The sequence below is a fragment of the Schistocerca serialis genome, chromosome 1 (assembly GCF_023864345.2).
Source record: "Schistocerca serialis cubense isolate TAMUIC-IGC-003099 chromosome 1, iqSchSeri2.2, whole genome shotgun sequence".
Lineage (NCBI taxonomy): Eukaryota > Metazoa > Arthropoda > Insecta > Orthoptera > Acrididae > Schistocerca > Schistocerca serialis.
In genome coordinates this window covers 331604190-331623624 of record NC_064638.1, presented here as the reverse complement: position 1 = coordinate 331623624, position 19435 = coordinate 331604190, and the positions used below count along the sequence as shown (strand labels likewise).

General features: G+C 44.6%; 1 non-coding gene across 1 annotated transcript; it reads left to right on the top strand.

Annotated features, from left to right (window-relative positions):
- Nucleotides 1-469: 469 nt before the first annotated feature.
- On the top strand, nt 470-542 carry Trnaa-cgc (transfer RNA alanine (anticodon CGC)). The gene has a single exon. It is a non-coding gene; the product is annotated as a tRNA-Ala (tRNA).
- Nucleotides 543-19435: the final 18893 nt, after the last annotated feature.

Below are 19435 nucleotides of genomic sequence, written 5' to 3'. Positions count from 1 at the left end.
GCCAGTCCACTGGAAGTTGGGTGGAACGGCGCTGTATGTCCCAAAGCTATGCTGTTCTCCACACAAAAACTGAATTTCTGCTGAGATGAACTGAGGGTCATTACAGCCACAATGGTTTCTGGTAGTCCTTCAATTGAGAAGATGTAGGATTAGTCCTCATTGGTTTTTGTAGTCGACGTTGAGCGCATCCATGAAATTATTGGAAACTGCTGAGGCATCTGTCATGATCAACCAAGAGTAGCCCAGAAAGGGCCCTGCGAAATCTACACGAATGCAAGACCATGTGCATGTCATGTGAAGCCAAGGAAAATACCGACAGTCCGGTGTTATCTGTTTGCTTTGACATGTGGTGCATGTTGCAATCACGTGTTCCCTGTCTTTGTCGATGCCCCTCTAAAGACAACCTTTCAGTGAGGACAATACACCAGTGACCTTGGTGAACTAACGCCAAGTTGCGCTGTTGGGACCGAGCGAGGTGGTGCAGTGGTTAGCACACTGGACTCGCATTCGGGAGGACGACGGTTCAATCCCGTCTCCGGCCATCCTGATTTAGGTTTTCCGTGATTTCCCTAAACCGCTTCAGGCAAATGCCGGGATGGTTCCTTTGAAATGGCACGGCCGATTTCCTTCCCCATCCTTCCCTCACCCGAGCTTGCGCTCCGTCTCTAATAACCTCGTTGTCGACGGGACGTTAAACACTAATATCCTCCTCCTCCTCCCTGCACTGTTGGAGTGCTTGTGGAATGAGCACTTTGATCTAGCCACTATGTCGTTGGCTTAGGAAGACGTAAACGAGAATTTCTGTAATCCCATGTTATTTAAATGGAAGGAGATGACTGTCCCCAGTCGTTGACTTGCAGAAAAAAGGTATCCAACAGCCGTAAATCTATGGAATATCTTTATTATGTTACCAGCTTTGGTGCCTCGTTGGCACCGCCTTCAGGCTCCTATGTACGAAACTAGATAAGCCAGGCAGTTGTATGTGCTTACCAAAGGTACCACTCGAATAAATTGTGAGTTGGGAACTGTCCATTTCTGTTGGGAAGATATCTACTAAAACCAGTTTGATAAAGCGATTCCTTTAGTAAGCACAGACGACTGGGTGGCGTATCTCGATTCTTGTTTAGAGGCCTGAAGATGGTGCCAACGATTCACCAAAACTGGTAGCTCAACAAAATTATTCTATAAATTTTCGGCTGTTGGACATCGGTTTTCTGCAGGCCTTTGACAGGGGACAACTCATACCTGTGGTAGCAATAGGCCTGAACGTCCAGATGCTCAAGACTTGTGCAATCCGCTGGTGAGCCATTCTTCACCAATCAGATGACTTCCCAGAGGACAGGGTCCTCCAGCGACTGGCGGGCAATTACTGTGTAAGCTGGCCACCACTGCCTCAGCTTCTGTGACAGTACGGACTCAGACTTCAAGGGCAGAATAAAAGCCAGGCATGATAAGATGTCCATGTTGGCATATTGCACTGTGGACGGATAATAGTTGTAGTGATAGTCCGAAAGCAACAGTGCCTATCTCTGCAGACATCGGTTGGTGAAGGCATTATTATAGTATTGGATTGGATTGTTTGGGGGAAGAGACCAAACAGCGAGGGCATCGGTCTCATCGGATTAGGGAAGGATGGGGAAGGAAGTCGGCAGTGCCCTTTCAGAGGAACCATCCCAGCATTTGCCTGGAGCGATTTAGCGAAATCACGGGAAACCTAAATCAGGATGGCCGGACGCTGAATTGAACCGTCGTCCTCCCGAATGCGAGTCCAGTGTGCTAACCACTGCGCCACCTCGCTCGGTCTCGGTTGGTCCTAGTCGGAGTGTTAGCATGGACGTTGAACGGTGGTAACAGAGGCTTATCAACCGTTAACACGAAAAATTGCGTCTGTACACATCGCAAACTTTCTCCTATCCAGCAATGATAGCTAAGGCATTCTTGCGATTTGATTGCTATTGCGCTGTGTTTGCGTTAGTGACGTGGAAACGAATTCAATCTAGCTTTCACCTGCATCGACTTTGTGAGAGAAAAGGCCTCCAAGCCATAGTCGGATGCATCTGCAGCTACTATCAGAAGCCTGGAAGCGTTGTATACCATGAAGCACATTGGGTGGAGCGCAGCTTGTTTGAGGTCGCCTAAAGCGTTGTCGCCAGTGGAGAACCATTGGCACTTAACATTCTTGTAAAGGAGCTGACGTAGTACCTTGGTGATACAGGAGGAATGTATTTCCGGAAACAGTTTAGTTGACCTAACATCGATTTCAGTCGTTTAGCATCTCTAGGGACTGGTAAGTTTTGTATGGGCTCAGTTTGACATGGGGTGAGGCATAAACCTGAAGCACTCTAAACATGACACAGATATTCCACTTACGTAATGAGGAGACAGCATGTTTCTTACCGCATTTCAAATCAGCCTGATGGAGCACACACATCATAATTTGCCATCCCCAGAATGTTCAGCATGAGGTATGCTGACAACGTTGGAATACGGTCAGGGTGCGTTTCTGGATGAGGTATCGAATATATTGCTTCCCCCTACTTATACCTCCCGAGGAGATCACGAATGTAAAATTAGAGAGATTCGAGCGCGCACGGAGGCTTTCCGGCAGTCGTTCTTCCCGCGAACCATACGCGTCTGGAACCGGAAGGGGAGGTAATGACAGTGGCACGTAAAGTGCCCTCCACCACACACCGTTGGGTGGCTTTCGGAGTATAAATGTAGATGCAGATGTAGATGTAGATGTAGATGCCAGAAGAGCAGACGACTATACGGAGAAGAACCAAATGGTATGTTGGTGACAAGGATGCTTTTAGAGGCTTCGTCCAAGAGGAGATGCTAGTAAGCATACCATAGGTCAATTTTTCCAAAAACATTGTCTTCAGCAGGTATTGGGTATGCATAGATGACGGACTAGAAATGGATAATTTTACTTATAATCGTCGCAAATCCTCAATGATACATTTAGTTTTGCGATTACCGCAACAGTCGTGGCCAGCAGACTCTTTGTTATGGGAGTCACAATTCTTTCCTCCTGCAGGCATTGTAGATCGACACAAAGTTTGTCACACAGAGAACACTCAACATTCTGTGCCTTTAAGAAACCTGGGTTTCACCAAAGGCAATAAAAAGACGTGTGCCTCAAAGTTTGTGATGCCAGTTGATGCATGTTCACCATGTGTGGCCTGTGCCAAAAGTCGCAGGGAAACAATGGAGAGGCGGCACAATCATTCCAAGTGGGCGCATTCAGCGCAGAACCACATGCTTCTGCAGAAGCATGTGCTCGAAAATTATTAGACCTCGCTGAACCCTGGTGTCGAGTACTTCGGCTAATAAGTGACTACGGCTAGCTAGTTCTCTCTGAGCTTCATGGTTCCTCGATCACAAGTTCTCCTGGGATCCTCCCATGTCTGACACCAGTTTACCTGCCTCCGATCTTCACCTCTGATGCTACGTGGAATCGCCAGCACTTGCCCCTGAGCTACACTGAGGCATATTTTGAACAAAGGTGCCGCAGGTAGGAACGTGGGACGAAAGATTGGATGTAATTCATCGAATCACGAATTTCTAAACCAAGGAAATTGACCTGATCCAAAACCAAAATGTTCACGGATCACGTCGCATCGACTACGATGATGGTGCCTAACAGGGACACTGCTTAGCACTCAAGTACTGAACTGGTCCTTTACCTCGATGGTGTTAGTATAGCTTTTCAATTGCTTAGGAAAAGGTTTTTGAGATCCTATTGGGTGTTATGTCTCGCAGTCAACAATAGTAGCTGAAGATCAACTATTAATTTGAAAAATAAATGGGGTGGCGACGGTGGCCACTTCCAATCTTAATGATGTATGAGAGATACGTAGGACAGCCTGGACAACGAGGACGTCGCCCAGTGTCACCCAAATTAGCATCCCTGGAGTCCAGCCAGGCACAATCGATATTCATCTTCATGGGTAAACGCCACAATTCTGCTTTGTCTCTATTTTTTCGTAGGCTTTGCGTTTTGCCCTACGAAAGTAGGACTGCTGGCACTGATGTGTTACAAAACATTAGTGCATTAAGATCATTGCTGGGTGCACCATCCACGCACGGCGTCTTTGCTGAAGAAAGAGATGTCAACGAGGCAAACCAGCTTGAAGCTGAGTCTGGATCCAGCAAGTAGTGTTGGCAGCAAATCGGATGGACTGTTCAAAAGCGTGGATGAGGAGAATGAACGCACATTATGTGATCAAAAGTATCCAGACACCCCAGATAACATACGCTTTTCATATTGGGTGCATTGTGCTGACACCTACTGCTGGGTACTCCATATCAGTGACATCAGTAGTCATTAGACATCCTGAGAGAGCAGAATGGGGCGCTCCGCGGAACTCATGGACTTCGAAAGTGGTCAGGTGATTGGGCGTCACTTGTGCCATACGTCTGTATGCGAGGTTTCCAGATTCCTAAACATTTCTGTGATAGTGAAGTGGAAAAGTGAAGGGACAGGTATAGCACAAAAGCGTACAGGCCGACCTCGTCAGTTGACAGAGAACGCCAACAACTGAAGAGCACCGTAATGTGTAATAGGCAGACATCTATACAGACCATGACACAGGAATTCCAAACTGCATCAGGAACCACTGCAAGTACTGTGACAGTTAGGCGGGAGGTGAGAAAACTTGGATTTAATGGTCAAGCGGCTGCTCATAAGCCACACATCACGCCGGTAAATGCCAAACGACGCCTCTCTTGGTGTAAGGAGCGTAAACATTGGACGATTGAACAGTGGAAAAACGTTGTGTGCTGTGACGAATCACGGTACACAATGTGGCGATCCGATGGCAGGATGTGGGTAAGGCGAATTCCCGGTGAACGTCATCTCCCAAAGTATGTAGTGCCAAACAGCAAAATTCGGAGGCGGTGGTGTTTGGTGTGGTTGTGTTTTTCATAGCTGGGTCTTGCACCCCTTGTTGTATTGCGTGGCGCTATCGCAGCACAGGCCTACATTGATGTTTTAAGCACCTTCTTGCTTCCCACAGTTGAAGAGCAATTCGGGGATGTCGATTGCATCTTTCAATACGATCGAGCACCTGTTCATAATGCGCAACATGTGGCGGAGTGGTTACAGGACAATAACATCCCTGTAATGGACTAGCCTGCACAGAGTCCTCACTTGAATCCTATAGAACACCTTTGGGATGTTTTGGAACGCCGGTTTCGTGTCAGGCCTCACCGACCGACATCGATACCTCTCCTCCATGCAGCACTCCGTGCAGAATGGACTGCCATTCCACAAGAAACCTTCCATTATCTGACTGAACGGATGTCTGTGAGAGTGAAAGCTGTCATGAAGGTAAAGGTGGGCCAACACCATATCGAACTGCAGGATTACCGATGGAGGGCGCCACGAACTTGTAAGGCATTTTCAGCTAGGTGTCCGGATACTTTTGATCGCATAGTGTAACTAAAGGTGGGTCATTGAGCTTTAAGACGTTGTTCCGGAGACCTTCATCTGAAGTGTGGACAAGGATCATATCCTTACCTAGCAATTCGTAATAAGACTCTTTAGACTGAGGATCAAAACATTGGAAATTGCAATTCCTAGAGAGATCTTGCAAACGGCTACCCACTCGCTGTATGACTGTTCTTTTTGTTTATGGCAGCTAATTAAAGTGTTGTGAGCAGCTGCCACGTGTACTTGGGCCTCGAAATAGCCCAACAAACAGGATTTTAAATGTTCATAAAGCAAAAAATGACAATAGACTACAGATTAAGTTGCTGCAAGAGATGATAGATTCTGCTCGTGCATCGGTCAAAAACAATGCACGCTGCCTGCCATCACACGAATCACGTCAGGAAAGAATTACTGTCAAGGCAATGAAACGGCCATAAAACTTCTGTTCTCCTTCAGAATATTACTTCAGAAGACAAGAATTAGTCCACCGTTAGGTCTCTGTCTTTGAAGTGGGTGAGATACGTAAGCGCCGTGGACTGTCAGCTGTTGAAATCTGAACTGCAATGACTATAGTCGAACTACTGGTTCACGAGGAACTAATTTTCTAATAACACCAACGCTGCGTCGAGCCACAATACCAGACTCCCAGACGTCCACGCTGTCCAGGTCAAGTCTCGGCGTAGCTCGAGGACGACCTTAGTCACTTCGATGTAGCGTTGGAGGCGATGATCTCAGGCAGATAGACTGGCGTGACGACAGGTCTTGACGATTCCACTAGAGCTTGTCATTGAGGAATCGCGACAGCGATCAATGTAAAGCCCCGAGAGCTTCCGGCTAAATACTGAAGTGGTGCCAAGACTCCATGAGTATTTTCGAGCACGTGATGCTGCCTTCGAAGCGAGTTGGTCCACACTGACTGCGATCTGTTGGAGCGATGTCGCTGCTGCCTATCAGCGAGGTGTGCGTTCGCAATTGCAGTAGCAGTATTCACTGTTGGAGCCCCTGCGAATTTTGGCAAAGGCCACCGGTGGCGAAGCGCTGTTACGCTGGAAAGCTATGAGCGCCGATTCAAATGGCTCTGAGGTCATCAGTTAGGGGACTGAATTTAGAACTGCTTAAACCTAACTAACCTAAGGACATCACACTCATCCATGCCCGATGCTGGATTCGAATCTGCGACAGTAGCGGTCGCGCGGTTCCAGACTGAAGCGCCTAGAACTGCTCTGCCACAACGGCCGGCTATGAGCGCTGACATAGCAAGACAGTTCTTCTTTTTACCCGCAATATCACTAAATTTCTCTCCCGTACTTCATAAACTATGACCAAAGAGACTCAAGTCATCTCCACAGACAAGATTTTTGAGACAGGATGGTGATGGTAAGTACCTATTGCACCAAACTGCTGAGGTCATCGCTCCCTTGGCTTACATACTACTTAATCTAACTTACACTAAGGACAACACACATCCATACCCGAGGGAGGACTCGAACCTCCGGCGGGGGGGGGGGGGGGGGGGAGCTGCGCGAACCATGGCAAGGTGGCTAAGACCACGCGGCGGGCACAGCGTGTCATTGTCAAGTTCCTATCCACAGGCCATAAGACTCTTCATCTGTAAAGACACTTAACGCTACTTGTACACGCGTTTCTTTCATTGTTGTACACTGAGCTGACAGAAGTCTAGGAATAGCGATATGTACATTCACAGATGACGGTAGTTTTTTTTTGTTTTTTTGTTTTGTGGTTTTAGGGCGCAAAACTTCTATGGTCATTAGCGCCCAGATGACGGTAGTATCGCGTACACGAGGGCAGTGCATTGGCGGAATTCCTAGTTGTACTCAGGTGATTCAAGTGAAAAAGCTTACGATGCGATTATGACCGGACGATGGGAATTAACACACTTTAAACGCGGAATGGTAGTTGGAGCTAGACGCATGGGACGTTCTATTTCGAAGATATCTAGGTTATTCAATATTCCGTCAAAAGTGAGCCGAGAATAGCAAATGTCAGACATTACTTCTCAGCGCGGACAACTCAGTGGCCGACTGCCTTCACTTAACGACAGAGAGCATCGGCGTTTGCGTGGAGTTGTCAGTGCTAACAGGCAAGTAACACTACGTGAAATAACCGTAGAAATCAATGTGGGTCGTACGACGAACATATCCGGTAGAACAGTGTGATGAAATTCGGAGTTAATGGGCTATAGCAGCTTTGGCACCAGACGACCGACGCGAGTGCCTTTGATAACAACACAATATCGCCTGTAGCGCTCCTCCTGGGCTCGTGACCATATCAGTTGGTTCCTTGACGGCTAGAAAATTGTGGTCTGGTCAGATGAGCCCCGATTTCAGTTGGTAGGAGCTGATGGTAGGATTCGAATGCGGCGCAGACCCCATGAAGCCATGGATCCAAGTCGTCAACAAGGCACTGTACAAGCTGGTGGTGGCTCCATAATAGCTGTGTTTAGATTGAATGGACTGGTTCTGTGGTCCAGTTGAACCGATCACTAAATGGAAATAGTTATGTTCTGGTACTTGGAGACAATCTGAAGCCATTCGAATGGGTCCATCTTCCAAAACAACGATGGACATTCTCAATATAAATCCCATCAAACATTTATCGGACATAATACAGAGTTCAGTTGAGCACAAAACCCTGCACGACCAACACTTTCGCAGTTATTGACAGGTAGAGAGGCAGCATGGCTCAATATTTCTACTGGAAACTTCGAACAACTTGCTGAGTCCATGATCGACAGAAGTAGTACTAGAAGTAGTTCTGAACATGTTTTTAGAAAACTCTCTTGAGCAGCTAATCTGACAACGACGCGCAATGGAAATATTTTTCATCTTGTAGCTGACAGTGTCAGTATTGAGGCAGAGATTAGTAATCATGAGGTAATAACAGCGACGATGGTTGCTAAAGCATTTTATTTCGATAAGAGCAGATAAACAGTTGTTAGCACCATACTTAGACAACGAATGGACATAACTTAGTTCCAATATGATGGACGTAGAGGAATTATGGGCAAAGATTAAACTGACTGTAATTGGCGGTCTGAAGAGTTATGTGGCGAGTAAGTGGATTATGGACGGAAAAACCAATCGTGATTTAATAAAAAAATGTTCGGAAAACACAGAGGAAACGGAGGTTGTTGCACTTTCGGTTCTAAAAGGAAGTTAGCAGAAAATGGTGCATCTATAAAGGGCTCGATGCTTGAAACATATAACAACATCCCCTGTCGTACTTCAGCGAAAGTTATTGCTGAGAACCAGAGAAAATTCTGGTCCTACGTAAAATCACTAAGCGGCTCGATGGCTTATATGCAGCCATTCGTCGACTAATCTAGTGTGGCAATAGAAGACAGCAAAAGGAGAACTGAAGTTTTATATTGCGCGCTTAAGAAATCGTTGACGCCGGAGGACTGAGAAGACATACTGAGTTTTAACGTCGCACAGACTCCACGATAGAGGGTTCAGTAATAGGTATCCCTGGCGCACAGAAGTAACTGAAAGAGTCGAAAACAAACGAGTCACCAGGTCCAGATGGGATGCCAATTCAGTTTCACAGACAGTGCGCTAAGGCGTTGGCTACTTACGTATTTTGTAATTACCGCAAATATCTCGCGCAGCGCAAACTCCCAAGCACTGAAAAGAAGCAAAGGTGACTGTTGTACATAAGAAGGGTAAAATAAAGAAACCACAAAATTACAGACCAATATCGTTAATATCATTTTGCTGCATAATTCTTATACATATCCCAAGTTCGAATACAATAAATTTCCTAGAGATAGAAAAGCGTCTTCCATATATCAGCACGGATTTAGGAAGCATTGCTCGTGCGAAAGTCTGCGTTCTCTTTTCTCTCATGATATCCTGGAAACTGTGGATGTGGGGAAACAAGCGGATTCCGTATTCCTCGATTTTCTGAAAGCATTTGACACGGTGCCCCACTGTAGACTTTTAAAAAAGGTCCCAGCGTATCGTTTAGGTTCCCAGATATGTGGGTGGCTGGAATACCTCTTAAGTGACAGAACCCAGTATGTTGTTCTCGGCGGCAAATGTTCAGAGACGAGGGTATCGCCGGGAGTGCCCCAGACAAGTGCGTTGTCCCCTATACACAAAAATGATCTGAAGTACATGTCAGGCAGCACTCTGCGAATGTTTACTGATGGCACTGTGGTGTATGGGACGGTGTAGCCGTTGAGTGACTGTGGAAGCATGCAAGATAGAATTTTTATACGCTGTGCTGATGTCAGCTTGCTCTAAGTGTAGAAAAACGTGAGCTGTTGCAAATGAACGGGGAAAAATAATCCCATATTGTTCGGATACGGTATTAATAGCGTGCTGTGATTAAATATTTGAGAGTAACGTTGAAAAGCGATATGAAATCCAGTGACCACGTATTGTCAGTACTATTGTTATTACGAGGGCTGTCCAGAAAGTATGTTACGATTGATCGCGAAATGAAAATCACAGTGACAATCAGAAATGTTTCATTTGTAACAGTTAGCTACACCTTGCAGCTACTTCTCTACGTAGTCGCCGTTCTGACTCAGACATTCGTCGTAGCGTTGTGCCAACTTTCCAATACCCTCATCATAGAAGGCAGCCGCCAGTGCTTTCCGCCAATTCTCTACGCTGGCCTAAAGCTCGTTGTCTGTGCCAAAATGTTGTCTTCGTAGCCAGCGGTTCGTTTGAGCAGAGATGAAACTCAGTGGGAGACAATTACGGGCTGTATTGTGGGTAACCAAACATTTCCAGTTGAAACGATGCAGGAACATCTTCATTGCCCCTGCAGAATGAGGCTGAGAATTGTCTTGAAGAAGAAACCGCATGACAGTTATGTAATGTTGGTTGCATAGCTTCAGGGGAAAATTCTCACCAGGCCCTCGTACTTGGCGGGAGACACTATTTTCTATAACATCTTTACGCGCTCACTAAGAGCTCAGGAATGAAAAGAGCGACATAATTCTACCTAGAGTCTTACTAGAGACACTCCCCAACACATCTTTGCAAAGCTTTATCGGATATTCATAGTCGTTTCCATTTCGTGACCGATCGTAACTTACTTTCTGGACAGCCCTCCTATTATTATTGTCATTACTGTTTGCTGGATTATCACAGTCTCTGTCTTCCTCTGCAGTTTTTATCCTCTGGAGCACCCTCTAGTACCATGGAAGTTATTCCCTGATGTCTTAACAAGTGTCCTATCATCCTGTCCCTTCTTGTCAGGTTTCTTTCTTCGCCGATCCTGCGAAAACCTGCTCATTCCTTACCTTACCAGTCCACCTAATTTTCAGCATTCTTCAGTAGGACCACATCTCATATGCTTTGATTCTCTTCCGATCCGGTTTTCCCACACTCCATGTTTCACTGCCACACAAAGTTATGCTCCAGACGCACATTCTCAGAAATTGTTTCTTCAGATTTAGATCTATGTTTCATACCAGTAGAGTTCTCTTGTCCCGGAATGGCATTTTTACAGTGTTAGTCTGCTTCTCATCTCCTCCTTACTCGACACATCGTGCGTTATTTTGCTGCCTAGGTAACAGAATTCCTTAACATCATGTGCTTCATGATAATCAATTGTGGTGTTAAGTTTCTCGCTGTTCTCGTTTCTACTACTTCTCATCACTTTCGTCTTTCTTCGTTTTACTCTCACTATACATTCTACTATCATTAGACTGCTCATAGCGTTCAAATATCTTTTAATTCATCTTCACTTTCACTAAGGATACCAATATCATCAGCGAATCTTAACAATGATGTCCTTTAACCTTGAATTTTAATCCCCCTCTTGAATCTTTCTTTTGTTTCCGTCACTGCTTCTTCGATGTATAGATCGAACAGCAGGGGCGAAAGACTGCATTCCTGTCTCACACCCTTTTTAATCCGTGCATTTCGTTCTTGGTTTTCCACTCTTATTGTTCTCTCTCGGGCCTAGAACATATTACATGGTACCCGCCTTTCCCTACAGCTTGCAGCTACTCTTCTCAGGATTTCGAACATCTTGCACCATTTTACGTTATCGAACGCTTTCTTTAGGTCGATAAATCCTATGAAAGTGTCTTGGTTTTTCTTCAGTCTTGTTTCCATCATCAACCTCAACTTCAGAACTGCCTCTGTGGTCATTGGATTTTTATGAGAAATCTAGGAAAGTTTAGATCTATAATGGAGGCCGCTTATAGGACACGAGTATGACACATTCTTGAGTACTGCTTGAGCGTTTGGGATTCCCGTCAGGTCGGATTAAAGGAAGACATCTGATACGTGGCGCCAGTCACTTCTCTGTATTCATTCAAGATCTCTGCGATCGAATCTGTAACGCATGGCAGCGGTTTTCCTCTTTCGCCGCTTTTCGGCTATTTAAGCGCACAACGTTGTGGGGAGAGGGCTGATTTTGTCAGTTGGTTGGTGCTCCTCTGTGCAGTCTAGTTGTCGGCGGTCGCTCTTTGCGCATGCTCTGCCTCTTTCTGCCACGTGGGTAGTGGGGCTGCGGACGGAGACGTGCGTGCGATCGACGAGTTGTACTGTGCTATTAAACAATGTGAACGTGGGAAACGGTGGGAATTATTCAGGTTCTTAAAGTCCTTTTGTATATATGTATATTGAATTTTGTGCAGTTAACGGCTCTCACAGTATTTGGATAGCCGGCAGCAGTGGCCGAGCAGTTCTAGGCGCTTTAGTCTGGAACCGCGCGACCGCTACGGTCGCAGGCTCGAATCCTGCCTCGGGGATGGATTTGTGCGATGTCCTTAGGTTAGTTAGGTTTCAGTAGTTGTAAGCTGGGCTGCAGTACCCGTGGTCTAGGGGTAGCGTCTTTGATTCATAATCAAAACGTCTTCGGTCCCGGGTTCGATCCCCGCCACTGCCTAAATTTTGATAAATAATCAGCATTGGCGGCCGAAGACTTCCGGCATAAGAAGTCAGCCTTATTCTGCCAACGGCCTTGTCAAAGAGGAGCGGATAGAGGTTCAGGGCACTCTCTTGTCCTAGGGGTGGGAATTTGCCCCTAAAGGCGGAAGAATCAGCAATGATCAACGACATGAGGATGCAGAAGGCAATGGAAACCACTGCATTAAAGACACGTAACGTGTATCCACAGGACATGTGGCCTGTAATTGAAGAAGTGTCATGATGATCTCTCCATTGGCAAAAGATTCCGGAGTAGTCCCCCATTCGGATCTCCAGGAGGGGACTGCCAAGGGGGAGGTTACCATGAGAAAAAGGTTGAATAATCAACGAAAGGATAACGTTCTACGAGTCTGGGTGTGGAATGTCAGAAGCTTGAACGTGGTTGGGAAAGTAGAAAATCAGAAAAGGGAAATGCAAAGGCTCAATCGAGATATAGTAGGGGTCAGTGAAGTGAAGTGGAAGGATGACAAGGATTTCTGCTCAGATGAGTATCGGGTAATATCAACAGCAGCAGAAAATGGTATAACAGGTGTAGGATTCGTTATGAATAGGAAGGTAGGGCAGAGGGTGTGTTACTGTGAACAGTTCAGCGACCGGGTTGTTCTAATCAGAATCGACAGCAGACCAACACCGACAACGATAGTTCAGGTATACATGCCGACGTCGCAAGCTGAAGATGAACAGATAGAGAAAGTGTATGAGGATATGGAAAGGGTAATGCAGTATGTAAAGGGGGACGAAAATCTAATAGTCATGGGCGACTGGAATGCAGTTGTAGCGGAAGGAGTAGAAGAAAAGGTTACAGGAGAATATCGGCTTGGGACAAGGAATGAAAGAGGAGAAAGACTAATTGAGTTGTGTAACAAGTTTCAGCTAGTAATAGCGAATACCCTGTTCAAGAATCACAAGAGGAGGAGGTATACTTGGAAAAGGCCAGGAGATACGGGAAGATTTCAGTTAGATTACATCATGGTCACACAGAGATTCCGAAATCAGATACTGGACTGTAAGGCGTACCCAGGAGCAGATATAGACTCAGATCACAATATAGTAGTGATGAAGAGTAGGCTGAAGTTCAAGACATTATTCAGGAAGAATCAATACGCAAAGAAGTGGGATACGGAAGTACTAAGGAATGACGAGATACGTTTGAAGTTCTCTAACGCTATAGATACAGCACTAAGGAATAGCGCAGTAGGTAGTACAGTTGAAGAGGAATGGACACCTCTAAAAAGGGTCATCACAGAAGTTGGGAAGGAAAACATAGGGACAAAGAAGGTAGCTGCGAAGAAACCATGGGTAATAGAAGAAATACTTCAGTTGATTGATGAAAGGAGGAAATACAAACATGTTCCGGAAAAATCAGGAATACAGAAATACAAGTCGCTGAGGAATGAAATAAATAGGAAGTGCAGGGAAGCTAAGACGAAATGGCTGCAGGAAAAATGTGAAGACATCGGAAAAGATAAGATTGTCGGAAGGATAGACTCAGCATACAGGAAAGACAAAACAACCTCTGGTGACATTAAAAGCAACGGTGGTAACATTAAGAGTGCAACGGGAATTCCACTGTTAAATGCAGAGGAGAGAGCAGATAGGTGGAAAGAATACATTGAAAGCCTCTATGAGTGTGAAGATTTGTCTGATGTGATAGAAGAAGAAACAGGAGTCGATTTAGAAGAGATAGGGGATCCAGTATTACAATCGGAATTTAAAAGAGCTTTGGAGGACTTACGGTCAAATAAGGCGGAAGGGATAGAAAATATTCCATCAGAATTTCTAAAATCATTGGGGGAAGTGGCAACAAAACGACTATTCACGTTGGTGTGTAGAATATATTAGTCTGGCGACATACCATCTGACTTTCGGAAAAGCATCATCCACACAATTCCGAAAACGGCAAGAGCTGACAAGTGCGAGAATTATCGCACAATCAGCTTAACAGCTCATGCATCGAAGCTACTTACAAAAATAATATACAGAAGAATGGAAAAGAAAATTGAGAATGCGCTAGGTGACGATCAGTTTGGCTTTAGGAAAAGTAAAGGGACGAGAGAGGCAATTCTGACGTTACGGCTAATAATGGAAGCAAGGCTAAAGAAAAATCAACACGCTTTCATAGGATTTGTCGACCTAGAAAAAGCGTTCGACAATATAAAATGGTGCAAGCTGTTCGAGATTCTGAAAAAAGTAGGGGTAAGCTATAGGGAGAGACGGGTCATATACAATATGTACAACAACCAAGAGGGAATAACAAGAGTGGACGATCAAGAACGAAGTGCTCGTATTAAGAAGGGTGTAAGACAAGGCTGTAGCCTTTTGCCCCTACTCTTCAATCTGTACATCGAGGAAGCAATGATGGAAATAAAAGAAAGGTTCAGGAGTGGAATTAAAATACAAGGTGAAAGGATATCAATGATACGATTCGCTGATGACATTGCTATCCTGAGTGAAAGTGAAGAAGAATTAAATGATCTGCTGAACGGAATGAACAGTCTAATGAGTACACAGTATGGTTTGAGAGTAAATCGGAGAAAGACGAAGGTAATGAGAAGTAGTAGAAATGAGAACAGCGAGAAACTTAACATCAGGATTGATGGTCACGAAGTCAATGAAGTTAGGGAATTCTGCTACCTAGGCAGTAAAATAACCAGTGACGTACGGAGCAAGGAGGACATCAAAAGCAGCCTCGCTATGGCAAAAAAGGCATTTCTGGCCAAGAGAAGTCTACTAATATCAAATACCGGCCTTAATTTGAGGAAGAAATTTCTGAGGATGTACGTCTGGAGTACAGCATTGTATGGTAGTGAAACATGGACTGTGGGAAAACCGGAACAGAAGAGAATCGAAGCATTTGAGATGTGGTGCTATAGACGAATGTTGAAAATTAGGTGGACTGATAAGGTAAGGGATGAGGAGGTTCTATGCGGAATCGGAGAGGAAAGGAATATGTGGAAAACACTGATAAGGAGAAGGGACAGTATGATAGGACATCTGCTAAGACATGAGGGAATGACTTCCATGGTACTAGAGGGAGCTGTAGAGGGCAAAAACTGTAGAGGAAGACAGAGATTGGAATACGTCAGGCAAATAATTGAGGACGTAGGTTGCAAGAGCTACTCTGAGATGAAGAGGTTAGCACAGGAAAGGAATTCGTGGCGGGCCGCATCAAACCAGTCAGTAGACTGATGACCAAAAAAAAAAGGTTCTAAGTTCTAGGGGAGTGATGACCTCAGATGTTAAGTCCCATAGTGCTCAGAGCCATTTGAACCATATTTTTTATTATTTGGACACCCATGTTATCCGTTTCATATTGACCACTGGTGTACAACTTATTGAACAGTGGTTACCTGTGTGAATGACGTTTGTTTGTTTCGGATGCACTTGAGACACGGGCAAGGAGTGTATATCTAAGTGCGTGTCTGTGGTATTTAGGTAATGTGTTCAGAGGTAAACAAACAGGGACTTAATGATGAAAAATTTATTGTGTGCTAGAGACCTGTTGTACTGTAATTGTTGAGTGTGTGTTAATGGAATATATAATATAATTTTCGGCTCTGGGGTTATGTTATGGATTAAGTTACGAGGGCCTGAGTTACCAGTAGGAACAGCTTCTTATATATTTCGGTATATTATCACTTCCTGCTCTGACAGTAATAAGCCTGTCTGCACATGTTATTAATGACGAAGTAGTGCAGATATTTAAAGTGGTTAATTCTGAATGTAAATGGCTTGTGGGTCCCTTGTAGCCGTATTCCTGTTTCCAAATTTTTCTAATGTTTAAAGATTGTGTTACCCTGAATACTGCCCAGTTGTTGTGTGGTTTTATATTGTTTCAGTGGTATTATCAGCGGTGCGCATCGTCAGTTGCAGCTGATCGTTTAACTGGGGGACGACGCCTTGGCGGCGGCAAGTTTGAATTGTAACCGATAGCGCGGTCGCTATGTTTATCAGTAGGCTCCAGTTCTTCGGCGAATTTGAGTATTTTATTATTTGTTCCTGGTGACGACGAGGCGTCCGTCTTTCCCTCTTCACCGTCCCTTTCAGCTTTAATTCAGGCTCGATCTGAGTTGTAGTTTCCGCGCACCTCTGATGTGCCATTACTTGTCATTGAAATTTTGTAATACGTGAAAGGTGTCTTTCATTGTACTGGGTTTTTAATATTTTATTCAGAAAGAGAAATTGTGAATTATTTCTACTGTTATATCTTAAAAGGTATCCAGGTGTCCTGCTTCTGTGGGAGTTTTCCTCAGTAAAACATTTATTGTTTGTATGGTTCTTAAGATTTATGTAAAGAGGGTTTTAAAATTATTGGTTGTTTGGGGTGGGCTTAACGCCCGTAGCCATTTTGTCTGTATAGTAATGTTTCGAATACTGGTGCAGTTATGTATATTATTCTGGGGTAACAGCAGTTTGCTGTTGTCATGCAGTTGTTAAATAAAATCTGTTGGAAATTAGGAGCCACAGTTTGTGTTGGATTGGTCATTATTGCCTTATCTTTATTGAGCTGAAGTATCCTTGAGCATGTGTTCCACGTACCAGCATCTAAGCAATTCAGAGGCTCGATCAACACGCAAATGTAATAGTGATTTTTCGTGATTTCCAATCCGAATCTCTGGGTTCAAGACAGCATTCTTTTCGCGAAACGTTCATCAAAAGATTTAGAGAACCGGCATTTACATCTGACTGCAGAATCATTCTATTGCCGCTAAAGAACGCGTAAAGACTGCGAAGACTAGGTAAAAAAAGGAAAAGTTAGGTTCGTTCGGAGGCGTACAGACAAGACTTTTTTCCTCGCTTCTTTTGCGGGTGGAACAGGAAAGGGAATGAGTAGCGGTAGTACAAGGTACCCCCCACCAAGCGTATTATGTATCTAAATGTAGAAGTAAATTCAAGTAGGCCCCATAGAAATGTGTTGAGACTTTTCGTTGTTGTATGTTATTGACCTGACAGGCACTATTATAGAACCTCAAACTTTTTTCAGGTGCTACAGTTATTTATACTGAAATAATATATAAAAAAACTGCAGAAATATCCAGTCAGCTCTTGGTAATATTTCAAAGTGGCAGCCTTCTTTGAACGTACAGAGATGAAAAACTGTGCACTTCACAAAACGCAGAGAAGTAGGGTCCTATGAAAACAACGCCATTGACGGACTGTTGGAAGCAGTTAACTTCTGACATAGTGGATGTAACAATGAAATGGAATGATCATATGGCTTCGGTCTTACGTGAGGCATGTGTTACCCTGCGGTTCAGTGCAGTCAGTACACAAAGAGTATACCGTACTGCTTAAAATCACTTGTGCAACACTTTTTTAAAACATTGCTCAAGATTGTGAGGACCATGCCAAATAGGGTAACTAGACGGTACTGCATGTATACAAATAAGAGGAACACCAATGGTCACAGGTTTGCTTGACTCTTAGGAGAGCCCCAAGAAAATTCTGAGGAGTATGAATTAGTAGACGCTTGAAGACAGACGTCAGTTATTGCACTGGAGCCTGCTTACAGAGTTTCAAGATCCAGTAGTAAGTGACTTGAAGAATTTTTTTTTTTTTTTAATCGCAGAACTAGTTGCATCAAAATTTCTCTACAACCAGTTTCGGCACAGAGACCATTATCTACATTTATACTCCACAATCCACCTTACGGTGTGTGGTAGAGGGAACTTTGTGACCAAGTGTCACTTCCCCGATTTCTGTTCCAGTAACGTATGGTTCGCGGGAAGAACGATTGCAGGTGACTCTCTGCTTGGGCTCAAATCTGTCTAATTTTATTTTGATGGTCTTCTCGCTAGAAATACGTAGGAGGAAGCAATATATTGCTTACTCTTCTAGAGACGTACGTTCTCGGTACTTTAACAGTAGATTATACCGTGATGCAGAATGCCTCTCCTACATCGCCTGCCATTGGAGTTGGCTGAGCATCTGCGTGACGCTTTCGCACGTACTAAATGTACTGCTTTTCTTTGGGTCTTTTCGATTTCCTTTATCAGTCTTATCTGGTGCAGATCCCATACTGACGGGCAGCATTCAAGTATTTGTCGAACGAGCGTTTTGTAAGATACTTCTTTTGCTGATGCACAGCATCTCCTGAAGATTCTTCCAATGAATTTCAATCTGGCATCTGCCATACTCGCAATTTATTTTACGACGTCGTTCTATTTCAGATCGCACGCATACTTCTCGATATTTTCTTCGCAACAGAAGCCCCTCTGTCATTTGGAATGCAGTAGAATGTCCGCTGCACTCAAACTGGCAGATAGGCTCCTGTTGTTCAGTTGTGCATACTTAAAAACGGCTTGAGGATCGAAACCGGCCTTTGAGAAGATTTGAAAGTACTCTTACTGCGATTCAATAAAAATATTACAGGGAGCTGAGTATTCCCTGTGCCCGAAGAAAATTTTTGTCAAAATGACGTCTACAGATATAATGTGTTCCACCACGTGTCAAATGGTTCAAATGGCTCTGAGCACTATGGGACTTAACATCTATGGTCATCAGTCCCCTAGAACTTAGAACTACTTAAACCTAACTAACCTAAGGACAGCACACAACACCCAGCCATCACGAGGCAGAGAAAATCCCTGACCCCGCCGGGAATCGAACCCGGGAACCCGGGCGTGGGAAGCAAGAACGCTACCGCACGACCACGAGCACCACGTGTCGTTCTCATATGGACTGAGATAACAAAATTACAGTAATTACAACGTGGAAGGAGACATTTAACAAATCATTCTTCCGACACTCAGTACGCAACTGGAGAGGCCTGCTCCTCTGCCAAGCTCCGTACAGTGATCTGCAGAGCATATGTGTAGATTTCGGTATAACATTATGGCCGAGAAATTCCTAACTGGAAATAAAATACAAATAAACAAAGTAATATTAACACTCGACAGGACAAGTCACACACGGTTTTGAAACAATGAATGTCTTGGTTTCATTTCATCGCTCTGTAAACTACCACGGTCGCTGTGTAGCTATTTCCGCCAGGCAGCCGGCAGCGTGCTCATTACTCCGTTTCGTCTTCATCTTCGGTGCCCGCGCTTTCAAACGAGAGCAAAGCTGTCCTGTTAAGCGGGAAGCT